The sequence below is a fragment of the Podarcis erhardii genome, assembly GCF_964252035.2.
Source record: "Podarcis erhardii genome assembly, chromosome: 14".
Classification (NCBI taxonomy): Eukaryota; Metazoa; Chordata; class Lepidosauria; order Squamata; family Lacertidae; genus Podarcis; species Podarcis erhardii.
Window position 1 is genome coordinate 32,764,680 of NC_138503.1, and position 17,124 is coordinate 32,781,803.

Here is a 17,124-nt window from a genome sequence, read left to right on the forward strand (position 1 = left end):
ATTTTTTTACACATTGCTTGTGCACGGCACTGCAAAATTCGGAGAAGTGCAAATTTTGAAGGGTGGCTGTGACGCAGGTGATGTAATGTTTTGGAAAGGGCAACTTAGACAGCAATGCTTTTACATGTGAACTGAACTGAATTTCTCCATTGTTCTGAGAACAGACGTGGACCTTGTGAAAAACCCTCTTCCTGTTCTAGGGGAGTCTGAATGACCAGGCGCCATTAAGAGAGGCACAGGAGAAAGAAGAGTCACAGGCTCACATTCACCTCAACAGCCTTGGAAAGAGCTCTGCATATTAATTTGTTCTCCCTCCAGTTCTCGGTGTCATGACATCTGTGTAGTATATCCTGTTAGCATTTGCATCAAAAATCAGCCCTGTTGCTATGAGATGGGTCCTGCTTTGAACCATTCTGCCTTGTCTCCCACTCCTTCCCCCACCCTGCTTTCTCCACTCCATAAACTCAGAGCTTGATGCCACCGTCACCCACTCCCAAGCAAGCATTTAAGCCAGAAGTCCAACCTTTCGATCTAGATTTAGCTAACACCCGTACTTTCTTCTGCTAAACACTGTTCGTCGTCCAGGTATTTGCAAGGCTGAATATTACCATTTTGCTTAAATTTGAAATCTGGTTCAACCACTATGCCTGGCAGCTGTTTGATGAGCAATGTATTCAGGGCAAAGCGAACCATTGGTGCAAAACAACAGAACAGAACAAGTCAGTCCATCACATCTGTTTCAGTTTGTTATGAGATACAAGGCTATTCCGGAACAAGGTTGCTCTTTCTTTTGAAAGAGTCCCTAGAAAGCTAGAAGCTGGGGAGCAGGATCACAGTTTACATATAGTAATATGGTTTATGCGCAGTTCACCGATCCAGGTTGCATTTGAACATCACCACCTGCAGGAGAGGCAATTTATGCACAATTGAAGGAATTGCTCTACCCCCAAATTTCTATGGCGGGGTGGAGGGAACCTCAGGTCTGGGGAGGTGGGCATATATGGCTTCCAAGGCTTCTCTGTGTGACCCTCAGAACTCTCCCCAAGCCTGACCTTGTTTTACATAGTTTAACTATGGAACAAGATTTTTGCAATGCAGTTTCCCAACCACCCCATGTTTAGAAAAATGCATATAGGAAGGGAAAGTGTGACGATAACCTACAAAAGAAGCATTATTTTAGGGAAAACATAAATATTAGGAGAAAATCACTTTGTCAACGTTTGTATATTAGGCGGGGGGGGGGATCTGCCTATTAGGAGAAATTTGCACTAAGAGGCTGGTGAATTTTCACAAGGACTTAAAAAAATGGAAAGCTGTGTGCAAATGTGAAGAACAGAATTTATGATTGTGAAAATGAAACACTGAGAGAACTGAAATTGACAGATCCATCCCTACTGATGCCTTCCTAGGCCCATCGCTTGACTAAGTCTGCTAAATAGTAAGGACATCAGAAGAGCCTGTTGGATGAAGCCAAAGGCCCGTCTAGTCCAGCCTCCTGTTGTCACAGGGGCCTGTGGAGGGAAGCCTGCAGGACTGAAGCACAAGAGCACTCTCTTCTCCCATAGTCTCCCACATTTGGTATTCAGAAGCATCACTGCCTCCAACCATGCACATAGTGCTGGATATTAATAGAGGTTCATGGTGCATGTTGGCACTAATGACGTGGAGGGATGGAACTATGCGGTCTGTGTTGTGCATAAAGCTTAGTGGCAAGTTTCCTTCCCCCCCCTCTCCTCTAGGCATCTCTGCCCTTTTCCTGCATCCCACTCTGTGCCACCTCTCACACCACCAGCCTCCTTCTCACACATACAGCCAGAAATACCACCTGCCAATGCGTGGATGGCTCCTGATCAAAATTAGAGCCTGTGACTCATCCCGTCCTCCTGCCTTCGGCGTCACAAACCTGGGGGGAATTCTCCCTCCACCTGTCCTCCCTGCCCAGTCCCCCTCCAATGTCCTCCAGGGGCGTGGATGCCGAATTCCTTGGCATTGGATCCAGAGGCCACGGCCAACTGCCAAAGGGAGAAAGACCAGGGTTTGGCGTTAATCAAATTAACCGTCAGATTTATACCACAGGGTTGTCTAGTCTTAAATAGGCACTTAGCAATTCAGCACAGCAGTGGATCCATAAGTGCCTGCCAGCAGGCGGAAAGCAGAATAGTAAGCGCAGGTTCTCTACAAACAACCCCAAAAAGATGGTGGCTACAGCCTGGGATTTCCCCAAAGCTTCCCCCCCCCCCAAAAAAGGGCATTGTAGAGTTAGAAAAAGTTCTGGGGGAAAACACAACAAAATAATCACAGGGACAGAGGAAAGAAAAATTGCAGAGTTTGGGAGTTTTTAGTTTAGAGAATAGGCAGGTAAGAGGGGACATGAGAGAAGTGTATACATTTATTCATGGCATGGAGAAAATGGATAGAGAAAAGTTTTTCTCCCTCTCTCATAACACAAGAACTCAGGGACAACCAGTGAAGCTGAAAGTTGGAAGGTTCAGGACAGACAAAAGAAAGTCCCTCCTCAGACACTGCGTAGTTGTGGAACTCGCCCCTGCAGGAGGCAGCTGACTTGGATGGCTTGGTGTGATGGCCTGGGAATCTAATTCAGAGGCTGAACTGGAGGAGTCCCAGCCTGCACAGGAGTCCCCGCCTCCAGGGCCGGCTGAGCCGGGGCAGGGCTTGAATCTGAAGGGCCCGCACCTGTGCCGGATCCTCAGGAGCAGACACCAGATGAATCCACTCTGGCTCCGGAGGTGATTGAGGACCCATTGCCTGCAGGTGCGCCTCTCCCACCCCTGTCAAAGGAAGGTGAGCCTCCCCCTGGGTCCAGTAACCCTCCAGCCTCTCCTGAGCTGCAGAGGCTCAGGGCAGGGAGGCAGAGGGAACTGGGTTCTTTCAGGAGGAGTGCTCGCCTTAAGGCCAGGAGAGGTGAGTCACCTGAGGGCTGGGACCGCCCTAGGCCTCAGAGGAGATAAAGGCCAGTCAGCCCAGTCCCAGGTTGCGGGAGCAATGTCATTGGAAACCTGTTTCTGCCAGCACCCAGACCTGTTTTTCCAGAGTTCCCGACCACGCCCGGCTTCTTGCTTTGGACCCCGCTTCACCCTTGGTGGACAGTCTCCAGACCCTCGACCCAGGACCGGACTCTGACCATGCCTCACGGTAACCTCTCCCGGGACCAGCACACTTTAAAAGAGGATTGGGTAAATTCATGGAGGAGATTAAGGTTGTCAGTGGTTACTCACCATGAAGGCTCCACAGCAGCCTCTAGGCTCCCATAGAGGTGTGTCATGGAATAACAGGGATGAGAAACTGCAGGTCCAGGGGCCACATGTAGCCCTCACAAGCCTCCTCACCTGGCCCTCAGGAATCTCCCCAGGTCACACACCCTTTCCAGGCCACACACTGGTTCTGCTTCATTCCCTCCTTGAATGCTTTGGTCCAGCTAGAAAGGTATACCTGAACTCTGATAATGCATCCTGTTCACCTGGATGGAGGATTGAGAGGGGGTGGGTGAGGGGGTGTTGAAACTAGGAACTGGGCTCACTTCATTGCTCTGTACATTTTCTAGACAAAGACCCCTCTATCCTCCTGACAGACAAGCAAGAGGCATTATGGGAGTTCAAGGACACATCCCAGCCAGCCAAAAACAATCAGGGTTTGAAGTAGGTCCAGTGAGGGATGTGACATGGGAGAAGAGGACTGGCCAGAGGTGAGTTCTGAGGGCCAGATAGAGAGGATTTGGCGACCAGGAATGAGGGTTCCCACCCCTGCTCTTGAAAATCTGGCAATTTGGCTATTTATCATTTGGAGCTGTGACCACTGTCAGAGGAAGAGGAGTGAGGGGGGAGTGCACCACCCCTTGCAGCACAATCCCAGTAGGGTGCCATTGCGGCTGCCCCCCACCAGCACTGGGTGCCACGCCCCTGCAGGTGGAGTGCCCTGCCCCAGGACATGCATCACACCCCTGCAGGCAGCACACCACACCCCCAAGACATGTGCCACACCCCTGTGGGTGGCACGCCATGCCCCTGGGACATGTGTCAGCCCTGCCACCACCTGCAGGGGTTAGGCGCTGCCCTGGGAACCATGTTGCAAGATTCAATCTGTTCAATTTTGCCTTGTTGACGAGATCCAAAGCAAGCCAACACAGCCTCGGCCTTACCTATGAACATAAAAGTGATGTTCCGCCATTCAACCAAGTCTTAGGGAGAATAAGACCCCGGCATGTGGTCTTTTTCAAAAGCACACCTGCGAATTCTTCGGCAAATTCCATTTCCCAAATGCCACCTCTCAATAACAGCAACAGTAGCAGCAACAAAGAAGCCCTGAACAATCCTCCTGCTCCCCAGCTCCACTTCAGTCCAATCCCAGGAACCAGACACTTTATAATATGACAATCCCCCAGCTGAAAGTGCCTTGTCAAAAGGGTTCTTGAGCACTGATTCAAAACAGGGAGAAATCAACCACAAAACCGAGAGCTGCTTCTGAAGTGATCCCGCTTTCTTTGCCCTGGTAATTGACAGAAGATGGAACAGGAAAAGAGGAACATGTTAGAGGTTTCAAATCTTAATAGGGAACCTGCTGCAACAAAAAGAGCTTCTTCTCTTACTCTGGTGGAATAAAATGGCCAGCTGGGGGCAGAGAATAAGGCCAAACTCCTGGTGAAGGAGTTGAGGCAGCCCCACACTGGAAACCAGGGTCCATAGCCTCCAGCATATTGAGGGCAAAAGCCAGGATGCCATCTTCTGCGACACCAGCTTCCTCTTTCTTTCTCATGCGAAGACAGCAGCCATTTTGGGTGCTGCGATCTCACACAATTTCATGTCACAAACCCTCCCCCGCAAAAAAAAAAAACCCACACTGTTGGGGGAACAGCAAACAAAAATGCACATTTGGGGGTGCCTTGTGAAATCGCAGCCCCAGAAAAGGCACTTAAGAGGGAGGGAATTGCAGGGCAAAATCATGTGAGATAATGACACCCAAAATGGTCACTGACCTCTTGTGAGGTGGGGGAACGATGTCCCTTTTTTATGGGACACTTGTGGGGTATAAGGGTCAGAACCATGAGGTGCAGCCAAAGAACAATCCAAGAATGAGAACTGACATAGGGAGTTGCCGTATACCGAGTCAGACCACTAGTCCATCTAGCTCAGCATTGTCAACATTATGCTGAGTCAGACCAACGTTCTATCTAGCTCAGTATTGTCTGCAATGACTGAGAGCAACTCTCCAGGGTTTTGGACAGGGAGTCTTTCCCAGCCCTCCCTAGAGATGCCAGGGCACCAGCTGAAGCTGGGATCTTGCAAAGCAGATGCTGTACCCCTGAGCTACAGTTCTGCAAGGAACATGACCATTGTTTGAGCAAAATCCCAGCCTTAGCAATACGTTTTCTGGCCGGGGAGAGACATTGGCCACCTGGCCTGGAAGGGTGGAGGAAACCTTTCATTATCCAGGAAGGCAAGCACATAAGAGCCTGCTGGATCAAGCCAATGGCCCATCTGGTCCAACATCCTGGTCTCACATTAGTCAAGCAGATGCCAATATGTGAAGCAAGGCTTGAGTGCAGTGGAGGTAGAACCTGGCCATTGTGATGAGCAGGGCTGTCTTCAGCAGATGTGGCACCAGGGTGCAAATATTTGCCCAGCGCCCTCAAATTACCACGGATAGTGTTGGGGTGGCCATAGCTGTGCACTGCCAGCCATGGGGGGGGGTGCAACTCTCCCCCATGCAGCAGAGCAATCCCTGCAGAGGCTTGGGAGTGAAGTTGTGCCCCTCCCAAGCCTCCTAGGGAGGAGAGCAATCCCTGCAGAGGCTTGGGAGGGAAGCTGTGCTCCCACCAGCCTTATGGTTGGCGGGGCACAGCTGGCAGGTGTCCAGGGAAAAGGGAGGCCGCCAGCAAAGCTGTGCAGATCCCCCACTTGCTGGGGTACCCCTAAGAGGCTGGTGCCCTGGCGCAACGCACCACTAAGCCCTATGGGAAAGACGGCTCTGGTGGTGAGTAGCCACTGACAGCCTCATTGTCAATGAATTTATTTAACCACTGATCTACAATTTCCAGAATGGTATAACCACCAATTCCCTCTTCCCAGGGAACCCTGGGAATTGTAGATCTGTATGGGGTCTCCTAATAACTCTCAGGACCCTTAACAAACCACAGTTCCCCGGGGGGGGGAGCCATGACTATTAAAGTGGTACAGGAGTGCTTTAAATGCATGGCCCCATATGTGATCAAGGTGACAGCAATGGATTTAAGAGATTGTCTATATATCCATGAACTCTTAAGAATTTTTTATTGCAAAAGTGGAGGGATATATATCTTTCCATAAACGGATAAAAAGCCATATATATTAACCCATGTGATTCAGCAGCAGAATATCTGTCAGGAACTCTTAAGATGTTTTATTGCAAGGGTTGTGGAATATAAATCTTTTACTAAATAAATAAATAAATACCTTAACCCAGTGATTTAGCAGCAGTAGATACCAAAAACTCTCAAGTCACGAAGACACTTGCCCTGAAAGGTGGGATATAAATCTTTTAATAAAGAAATAAAAGAAATACCTTAAGCCTTGTGATTCAGCAGCCAGCCAGTTGGGAATATATCAATGGTTCCCACACTTGACTAACAGTGATTGCTCAGGCGAATCACTCCCTAGCTTGATATTTAAAAGTTTACTCATTTCTGCTGGCAACCAGTTTTTTAATTACTCATGTTGTCTATAAAGGCAATGTGATAAATTTTTGGCAAGATTTAATACCGGCAGTAATTAATATCTTTCCCGGGAGATTATAAAAGTTTCTTGGAAATGTCCCTTCTGTGTATACAAACTAGGCTAGTAATGGGCATAGATATTTCAGTGTCTCCTAACTGTTGACTTTATTACAATATTAACTTCTGTCCAGGTGGACATCTCATATCCCATCACTTCACAGCGGAGCCAGTTCCCACTCTGAGACATCGGGTGCTGAGAAATCAAGAGGAATTTTGAGGCAGGATGAGCAGTCCGTCAATGGAACCTGTTGTCAGAGGAGATGTCAATTCCCCCTTGCTAAGAACATAAGAAGAGCCTCCTTGACCAAGCCAAATGTCCATCTAGTCAAGCATTCAGTGGAAAACCAGATGCTCCAATGGGAAGCCCAAAGCTGGTGGCCATCACTATCTCCTATGGGAGAAAATTCCACAGTTTTGACAAAGTACTTCCCTTTATCTCTCCCAAATCTTAAGAACATAGGAAGAGTCTAGCTGTTGGAATAGGCCCAGCATAGTCCAGCATCCTGTTCTCACAGTGGCCAAGCAGATACCACCAGGAAGCCTACCAGTAGGGCTGGGGGATATCAGGTTTTCAATATAATGATATATCACCAGCTAAATATTGTGATATACTGATATATCACACTGTCTGAAATAAGGATGGAGCTATGTCGAGACACTGGCTGGCTTCACAGTTTTTCCTGCATCATGATTTTTGCATAGGACACACACACACACACACACACACACACATCATGATTCACAATATATTGCCAGGTCAAAAATTATGAAGCCGATATCACAACATGGACTTCAAACCAATTTTGGACGCTATATTGCCCAGCCCTACCTACCAGCAGGACCTGAGTGCAGCAGAACTTTCCCCACTTATAATTCTCAGTGTGTGGTCTTCAGAGGCATACCATCTCCAGTGTTGGAGGTAGAGCATATTCATCATGGCTGGTGGTCTTTGATGACCATCTTCTCCACAAGCTATGGAATTAGCTCCCACAAGAGGCAGTGATGGCCACCAGCTTGGACATCTTTCAAAACATTGGACAAATTCATGGAGGATAGGACTATCAAGAGCTGCTCCCCATGGTTGTTATGGTCTGCCTCCATGGTCGGGCACATTATGCTTCTGAATACCAGTTTCTGGAAACCACAGGAGATGAGAGTGCTGTTGCACTTGAGTCCTGCTTGTTGACTTCCCACTGGGCCATCTAGTTGACCACTGTTAGGGGAGGGTGCGGGACTAGATAGGATATTGGCCTGATCCAGCAGGCTCTTCTTGTGTTTCTGTTACCAGGGCTCAAAGAGTCAACTATTCAACCTCTGCTCTTGAAGTCCCTTGAAAATGACATTGTTCCAGTTAAGATGAGTCAAGAACACAGCCGGCTCCATCTGCAGCCACTGCTTTCATTGTTAATGTTACAAAGCCAACTGAGAGAAAAAGAGACTCGGTGAGATGAAGTCACAATGGGAAATAATTGATATTTGCCACACTTCACTGGGAAAATGAGTGGGGGAAATCTTTGAAAAGTGATATCCTCTCCAAGCTGTTAAGAAGCACTCTACCTTCATACATACTCAAGGCAAATTCCCATCTGAACAGTAAATGTGTGATTTTTGAGTCTACAAGTGAAGAGGACATTCTTCCAGCAATTTCAAAAGCATAGAACCACAAGACTGAGGGGGGCGAGAAAAAAGAGAATGGGAAACTGTGGCCCTCCCAGCAGACCCAACAAGAAGGTTATATAACACCAATCCTGTCCCAACTGCATTGGCTGACAATTTAGTTTCCAGGCCCAATTCAAAGTGCTGGTTTTGAGCCATAAAGCCTTAAACAGCTCAGGACCACAGTATCTCAAAGACCACCTCTCCTCTTATGAACCAACTTGGGCACTGCAATCATCATGTGAAGCCCTTCTTCATGTGGCAGCACAAAAACGGGCCTTTTCTGTGGTGGCTCACCGTTTGTGGAAAGCTCTCCTCAGGGAGGCTTGCCTGGCACCTTCATTACATATCTATAGGCGCCAGACCTAAACATTCCTCTTCTCCAAGGCCTTTGGCTGATTTAATAATCTATGAGCTTTGAAACTGGGGGATATTTTTCTGCTACTATGTTATGCATTTTTGTGTTTTTGTAAACCACCCTATGATCCTTGGATAAAGGGCTGTGTGTGTGTGTGTGTGTGTGTGTGTGTGTGTGTGTGGACAGTCCCTGTCTGCAGGCTTACAAGATAAAAGGCATGGCACAGAAGAAAATGGAATAGGGAGGGTAGAGGATGAATGCAGACTGAGGCAATAATGGAGATGGTCACAGGTCATCAACTCCCTGGGCCAGGCATATTTGATTGCCAAAGAATTGATGCTTTTGAATTATGGTGCTGGAGAAGACTCTTGAGAGTCCCATGGACTGCAAGAAGATCAAACCTATCCATTCTTAAGGAAATCAGCCCTGAGTGCTCACTGGAAGGACAGATCCTGAAGCTGAGGCTCCAATACTTTGGCCACCTCATGAGAAGAGAAGACTCCCTAGAAAAGACCCTGATGTTGGGAAAGATTGAGGGGACGACAGAGGACAAGATGGTTGGACAGTGTTCTTGAAGCTACCCGCATGAGTTTGACCAAACTGCGGGAGGCAGTAGAAGACAGGAGTGCCTGGTGTGCTCTGGTCCATAGGGTCATGAAGAGTTGGACATGACTAAACGACTAACAACAGCAACAACAAGCACCCTCCCAGTAAGACACAGCAAGACACAGCAACAGCCCATGAGGCAGTGAGTCACTGCTATTCTTCACCACTGTAACCATGCATGGGGAGGAGGGGGAGGGCAGGAACATAAGCTTGGAGAAACAGCCTATAGCAGGGGTCAGCAAACTTTTTCAGCAGGGGGCCGGTCCAGTGTCCCTCAGACCTTGTGGGGGGCTGGACTATATTTTGGGGAGAGAGAGAAAATTAACAAATTCCTATGCCCCACAAATAACCCAGAGAGGCATTTTAAATAAAAGGGCACATTCTACTCATGTAAAAACACGCTGATTCCTGGACTGTCCACGGGCTGGATTTAGAAGGCGATTGGGCTGGATCTGGCCCCCGGGCTTAGTTAGCCTACCCAAGCCCTATAGAGCTGCAAAGCCAGTGAGAACATGAAGAGAAGCTTGGACGGAGGAGCAGAAAGAGTCATTGTTTCTAAAGTTACGTTGATACATATGAATTAACATATTTACATTTCATGCCCATCTGCATCTCCCTTTCTCCATTTTCTGTGATGTGGAAGGAGCCACCTTAAAGGTTAATCTGCCCAGGCATAGCAACACTGAAACAAGCAGGCAGAGTTTTTCTATTGTTACTCATTCCGCAAATATTGTGGAGCGAGAGACCTCAGAGTGAGAAAGAGCCTCTTTTCATGCCCAGAGAGGACGGCATCTCACCAGGGGTGCATTTGTGGCAATCTGTTCACGATAACATCAAAGATTAAGTGTGCCTTTTTACTTATCTCATGTTTCCCATGCTACTGGTTCATTAGTGTCTTGGCATCCAGCCACCTCCGCTAGGACATTTCCATGCTTCTACAGCGTACATGGAAAGGGAGAGAATTTGTGCGCAGTGAGACACGGAAACCTGGAAACAGGAGGCACAGCTAACGTTGACATTTCTCAATAAGCAATAGATTCACCTGTTCATTTGGAGAGTGGTCTTCAGTATCAGCAAGGTAACTCACAAATAATAGTCATAATAATCCAATTTATTATCTCATTATTTATTTACTGCATTTATATCTCACTTTCTCTCCAAGAAGAAGAAGAAGAGTTTGGATTTGATATCCCGCTTTATCACTACCCTAAGGAGTCTCAAAGCGGCTAACATTCTCCTTTCCCTTCCTCCCCCACAACAAACACTCTGTGAGGTGAGCGGGGCTGAGAGACTTCAAAGAAGTGTGACTAGCCCAAGGTCACCCAGCAGCTGCATGTGGAGGAGCGGAGACGCGAACCCAGGTCACCAGATTGCAAGACTACCGCCAAGGAGCTTAAGGTGGCATATGTACGGTAGTTCTCCCCCCGCCACTTTGTCCTCACAACAACCCTGTGAGGTAGCTTAGGGTGAGAGTAAGCCACTGGCCCAAGGTCACCCAGTGAGCTACCTTTGTTATCTTGGAGAACAAAGAATGAGAATGGTCATTCAGATCAAAGACAGAAGGTGGGCTTAATCAAAGTAGGTCTCCGAAAGCCTAGGAATGAATGGAGGCAAGAGTTGCCAACTATTCCATTAGCCCTGCTCCTCTGCCTTTGGAAACAGCTGAGCCTATCTCAATGAGGAAGAGCTCTGACTTTTATCTACCTGCTGAGGGCAGCTTTGCATATCAAACTAGGCTGGGCCACAGCCTCAAACTCAAGCCCAGAGTCCTTGTCAGAAGCCAACGGTAGAAAGGATACACATTTTTTCCAACACTTAGTTGGACAGGTGTGGGCGGTTACAAAGGCTGCCAGGGAAAGTCTCCTGCTGACTTTCTAAAAGAGGTAAAGGCTGGCATCTGTCCATAGGGGAGGCGCTGGCCACTCTGCAGGCTCCCTGGCACAAACGGACTGCCAATCTGGTAGATGCCAATAGGTAGCACGATTGTTCTCCTGCCATCCCTTCCCACTCGCTCATGGTGGGAAGAGCAGCCAAATGGTGCCAGGCAGGGCAGCTGCTCCAAAGCTGCAGATGGCATTGACTCAAGATGCTGAAAGCATCTCATTCTGGCAGAATCAGTGGTGAGGATGTTGGAAGCTGCTTTCTACTGAGGTGAGATTTTCTGTCCATTTCGGGCAGTTTTGTTTGCTCCAGGAGCAAACCAACATGGCACAACTTCAAATGTTGTTTGACCCTTGCCCAGGCTGGCTGGGGTTGATGTGAGTTGGGGAGTCCAACAACATCTGGAGGGCCCTATGCCCTCCCTGGGGGTGCCCAGGACTGAACAGTGGTGTTCCACCACAGAAGTATGGTTCTTCCCTTGGATCTAATGGAGCAAAGCGTCCACTTCAAGAGAATCTCTTCGGTCATAGCATCCCACAATTGCCATTCAAAATTCTCACCCAAATTTTGCAATGCAATTCTCCAGCCGTTTTTAAAAGGCATATACTGTGCACAGAAACGCTTTGTGAAAAACATACATTATATTAGGCTTTGCAAGCGTGTATATTAGGCAAAATGGCATACAAACTTTTTATATTAGGAGAAATTTGCACTAAAATGCTGATGAATTTTCATCAGGATTCTTTATCTAAAATCTGGAAATTCTGGACAGCTCATTTGCCTGGACCTGTTTGATTGGGCTAATTGATTTCATTTTGTTCACAGAGGCAGATCCTTTAGTTGTTATATTTTAATAAATATAAGCTATTACCCATAATTCTGTTTCTCTCCAGTCTTCTTCTGGTGTGATGGCTGTAAGTGACAGGTAATTACTAGGGTTCTTTCATATTAAGCTCACCGAAAGGACTGAGGTGTGAGTACATTCCTCATTTTATTCCTTGCTATACTCCATGGGAAGGTTGACACTGGTCAGAATAAAATAAAAGCTGACCTGACTTAATGGCTTTTGCTCTGTTTGCTTTTTAGACAGATGCCAAAGAAGCAGAGAGGCTAATGGCTGTTCCCCTCCACTCAACTCTTTCACTCTGCTGGGCTTATTATTTAGCTGAATGCCTTACACCAGGAGTAGGCAGAAGAAGGTATATTGGGGTCTAATGATAACTGTCTGGCTGATTTGCAGCAGATTAGCAAATGTCTCTGACTGCCAATGGATTTCCTCCCCCACCAAAGAAAAAAATATTTATCATCTTATCATCAACAGGCATACCACATTTCTCGTAGAATTTGCAATCAGCAGCTAATCTGACAAAGGGCGAAGTGGGAACAAATATGGGGATCTGTAATTAAGCTGTTAAAAACACAACGATAAATCATGATGCTGCTTTAAAGTCAGTTTGCAGTCTCGGGAGAATCAAATTTATGATTTTTGAATGGAACTCCTTCCTTCAAGATGTAATGATGGCCGCCAACTTGGAGGGTTTTAAAAGAGGATTAGACAAATTCATGAAGGAGCATAAAGCTATTGATGACTGGTTGTAGTCACTGGGAATCACAAGTGGGGAGAATATTGTTGCACTCAAGTCTTGCTGACTGGCTTCCCACTGGGGCACCTAATTGACGCTTGTGAGAATAGGACGTATTACTTGATGGGCCTGAGATTGGAAGACTCTTGGGAAACTGCAGCTGGCAATGGGCAACCAATTGTTGAGAGGCTTGAAGTGAGCTTATCATATGATGTCTCTTCCTAGCACAACTACCGTATTTTTTGCTCTATAAGACTCACTTTTTCCCTCCTAAAAAGTAAGGGGAAATGTGTGTGCGTCTTATGGAGTGAATGCAGGCTGCGCAGCTATCCCAGAAGCCAGAACAGCAAGAGGGATTGCTGCTTTCACTGCGCAGCAATCCCTCTTGCTGTTCTGGCTTCTGAGATTCAGAATATTTTTTTTCTTTTCCTCCTCCAAAAACTAGGTGCGTCTTGTGGTCTGGTGCGTCTTATAGAGTGAAAAACACAGTATTTGCATGCTTCTGAGTCATTTAAAAGGGCATGTTCCAAAACAATATGGCAGTCAAAACCACAAACACCATTCAAAATTTGCACATCTTCAAATTTATGATGTAGCTCCACAACCTTCCCCCCCCCCAAAAAAAATGCATGTATCAAAGGGAAGTGTGTATACAAAAATGAAAATATTACAGAAAATAACATACTTAAAGAATGCATTATATAGCATAAATGCTTGCAAAAAAATGTACAGTGGTCAAAACTGCATTAAAATTTTATTTATTAAGAGAAATCCACACTGCAGTGCTGAAGAATTTTCTTGAGGATTCGTTTGAAAACAACTTTGTGAATTGCTGAAGAAATATGGATAACTGAATTTAAGACAGGGGGGAAATGAGAAACTGAGAGAACAAAAATGGATAGATTATTCCCTATGGGAAGGGGAGAGAGCAGAAATGGACTCCTCTGTTTCTGTACGAAGTCCAGTGCTGTGCTTCTGCATGGTATAATTTCCACAGCCACATGACTCAAAGTTGCTTTCTATTTGTTTAACACTAAGTTATTTCAATGCACTTTAAACCTTGGCGAATAAATGTATCCTGAACATCTTCATTAAGCCTCCATTCAGCTTGCCTTAAAGCCTCTCCATTAACGGGATTGGTTGCCAGGCATCCTTATCAACGGAAATTTTTATCCGGCTGTTCCTGCCCTCAGAAGAGTTTCCTTACTCGTTGAAAAAGGAAAGATAAGACTGAAGGGAAAGAGGGAGGGAAAAAGAATGACAGAAAATTGCAATGAATTTGGAAATCCTCCCAGAAATCACGTCAAGTTCTTGTGTCCGTTTTCAGCCTAGAATGGAAATTTGCAAGCAAATATGAATGGTATTTGCTGTCGTATTTTTAAAGGCCACACCATATATTGAAAGCACTATGATGCCACTTCAACTGTCATGGCTTCCCCACAAAGCATCCTGGGAACTGGAGTTGGCTAAGGATGCTGAGAGTTGTGAGGAGACACCTATTCCCCTCACAGCATTTCCTGGGAAGAGGGCTTGATGGTTTTAATAATTCTGGGAACTGGACTGGACTGGTTGTAGGTAAACATAGGCAGGTAGGTGGAAGCTGGCTGAAGACCAGAGACCAGTTTCATTTTTCCTCGTTTTCACTGGTCCTCGTAACATCTCCACACAGCGCTCCAGAAAGCATTGCCAAGAGGAAGGTGTCCAGGGATGGCCAGTCCGTCAGTGTTTAACGTCTATTGAAAGAATCGGACGCACTTGGCAAACCCACCCAAGGGGTGGGAGGGGGAGGGCCTGGATACGTACTTTGGCTTGGCTTTTTTTGCTTGTGTGATTTATTGATTTGTCTTCTTTAAGAAGTTAATCTCACAAAGTGTTCCCGGAGCGCTGAGATATGGCGAAGTGCGTGGGCTGCCCTCAATCACCTCCCAAATTCCTTTCATTTCACCCATGCCAGTTGAAATATGCATCACCCCCCAATAGGAAGGAGGGAGGGAATTGCAGTGTGACCTGTGCAATTGCACAAAAGAGGAAGCTCTTCCCCAGTTCAAATCTCACCTTGGCCCTAACACCACAAGACCTACACTCCTAAACCCCGGGAGTAAGTGCCATTGAGTTCAATAGGGCTTACTTCTGAATAGACATGGCAGAACTGTGCTGTGAGGCTTCAATTCTAAACCCAGGAAGAAATCCCAGGGACTATGCAGAGGATTGCCAAGGAAGCTGTCCTTGGCGAGGCACCATCATCACAGCCCACTGCTACACTGAGCCAAATCAGCAAAACGTCATTGTGTCATATTGAATGCAAGAGCCCTGCTGAATGAGGCCAATGGCCCATCTAGTGCAACAGCCTGCTCTCACAGTGGCCAACAGCCTATGGGAAGCCCACAAGCAGAACCTGAGCACAACAGGGCTCTGCCTACTTGTGATTCCTAGCAAACTACTGCCACTACCAGTGGAGACAAAACATAGCCATCAAGGCTAGTAGCCGTTGATAACACTCTTTTTCATGAATCTGTCAAATCATCTTTTAAAGCCATCCAAGTTGGTGGCCAGCACTGCTTCCTATGGGACTACAACTCCCATCAGCTCCAGCCAGCATGGCCAATGAGACATCTGGTTGTCAGCAGGCAAAGGCTTAGCTAATCCTCTGCCTGATCCAACAGCACCAATTCTCATGTAGTTGCACCACCCCCATAAGCTTGCATGGCGGTGGCCCAGGAGAGGGCATGTATCTCCCATAGCTGCTGAAATCACTCACAAGGTTGCATCTGGTGCCTTCATTATACAGCTTTGGAGAATGCTGAAGATGCACCTCTTTGGAGAATGTTAATAATAATAATAATAATAATAATAATAATAATAATAATAATTTATTATTTATACCCCGCCCATCTGGCTGGGCCTCCCCAGCCACTCTGGGCGGCTTCCATAAAAACCAAAAATACAGTAAAAAGGTGTACCTCTTTATCCTGGCCTTCAAAACATGAAAGGTATATTTTTAGGACCCACCCTAATGTTGTGACTTTATGTTGTTTTAAACTGTTTTTAATGTGTTTTACATTTTCATGAACCATCATAGGTCATCTTAGGGCAATAAACCAAATCATTATTCTAACTAGTACTAATAATATTTAAACAGCTTGATCCTTTTGCACGAAGGCCTCCTGCGCCCTGCTCATTGCCATGCCAACAGCAATGTGTCAATCAGAAACCTTTCCTCTATAAGGCTTGCTAGCTCAGGTTTCTGAAAAGGAGGCATCTCAGCTGATGTGCATGTCGATAAAGGTCAGCTTTAGACCCACTTACATAGAACATTTGACTTTGGCCAAGTGCAAACAGCTCACGGAGCCTCTTCAGTTTTATCTGTGGACACTCTGGATTTACAAGGGCTGCTGGAAGCTCCCTGATAAAAGAAGCACATTGGCAGTGCTGGGTGGTTGCTAGCTAGCAAAGCGTGCCTGGGCTTGTGTAAAAAACATCTATTAACGGGGGCTAAATGAAGTTGTCTCCAGCCAGATGATGGGAAGATGTAGCTGAGTGAGAGGGCAACTGCCTGTCAGCCCCAAATGCCTCCGTCTTTCTGGATGGGTCCCTCGTCCTCAGCCACAGAGAATCCCTGCCAGTCAGTGCAGACTACAGTGGTACCTCGGGTTAAGTACTTAATTCATTCCAGAGTTCCGTTCTTAACCTGAAACTGTTCTTAACCTAAAGCACCACTAATGGGGCCTCCTGCTGCTGCCGTGCCACCGGAGCACGATTTCTGTTCTCATCCTGAAGCAAAGTTCTTAACCTGAAGCACTATTTCTGGGTTAGCTGAGTCTGTAACCTGAAGCGTATGTAACCTGAAGTGTATGTAACCTGAAGCATATGTAAACCAAGGTACTATTGTATACTAAGCTTGATGGCCCAAATAGGCTCTTCCAGATGTCCTTTTTATTGCACATTCATGCTGATTTGTGTTCATGATGCTATCAGGGCAGCCATATGCAATCCTGTTCTCAAAACCCTTTGCAGCTGAGAAAGGGTTTGGGCGGTCACACTGCTTCATTTCAACTTCGTATTTCATAACTTCCTGATAAAATCCTGCAACAAATGTTCTGGTTTTTGTTTCGTTCCGCTCTTGTTGCACCGTAGCCCCTTCTGGACAGTAATTATGTGGAAGAATTGGGGAAGCACCAGAGAGCAAATTAAAGCAGAACAAACCCACTGCTAATGTGTCAAGAAAAGACCTGAAGTCCCCCACCTGATCCCTGTACCCTCAAGGAGTGTCTCAA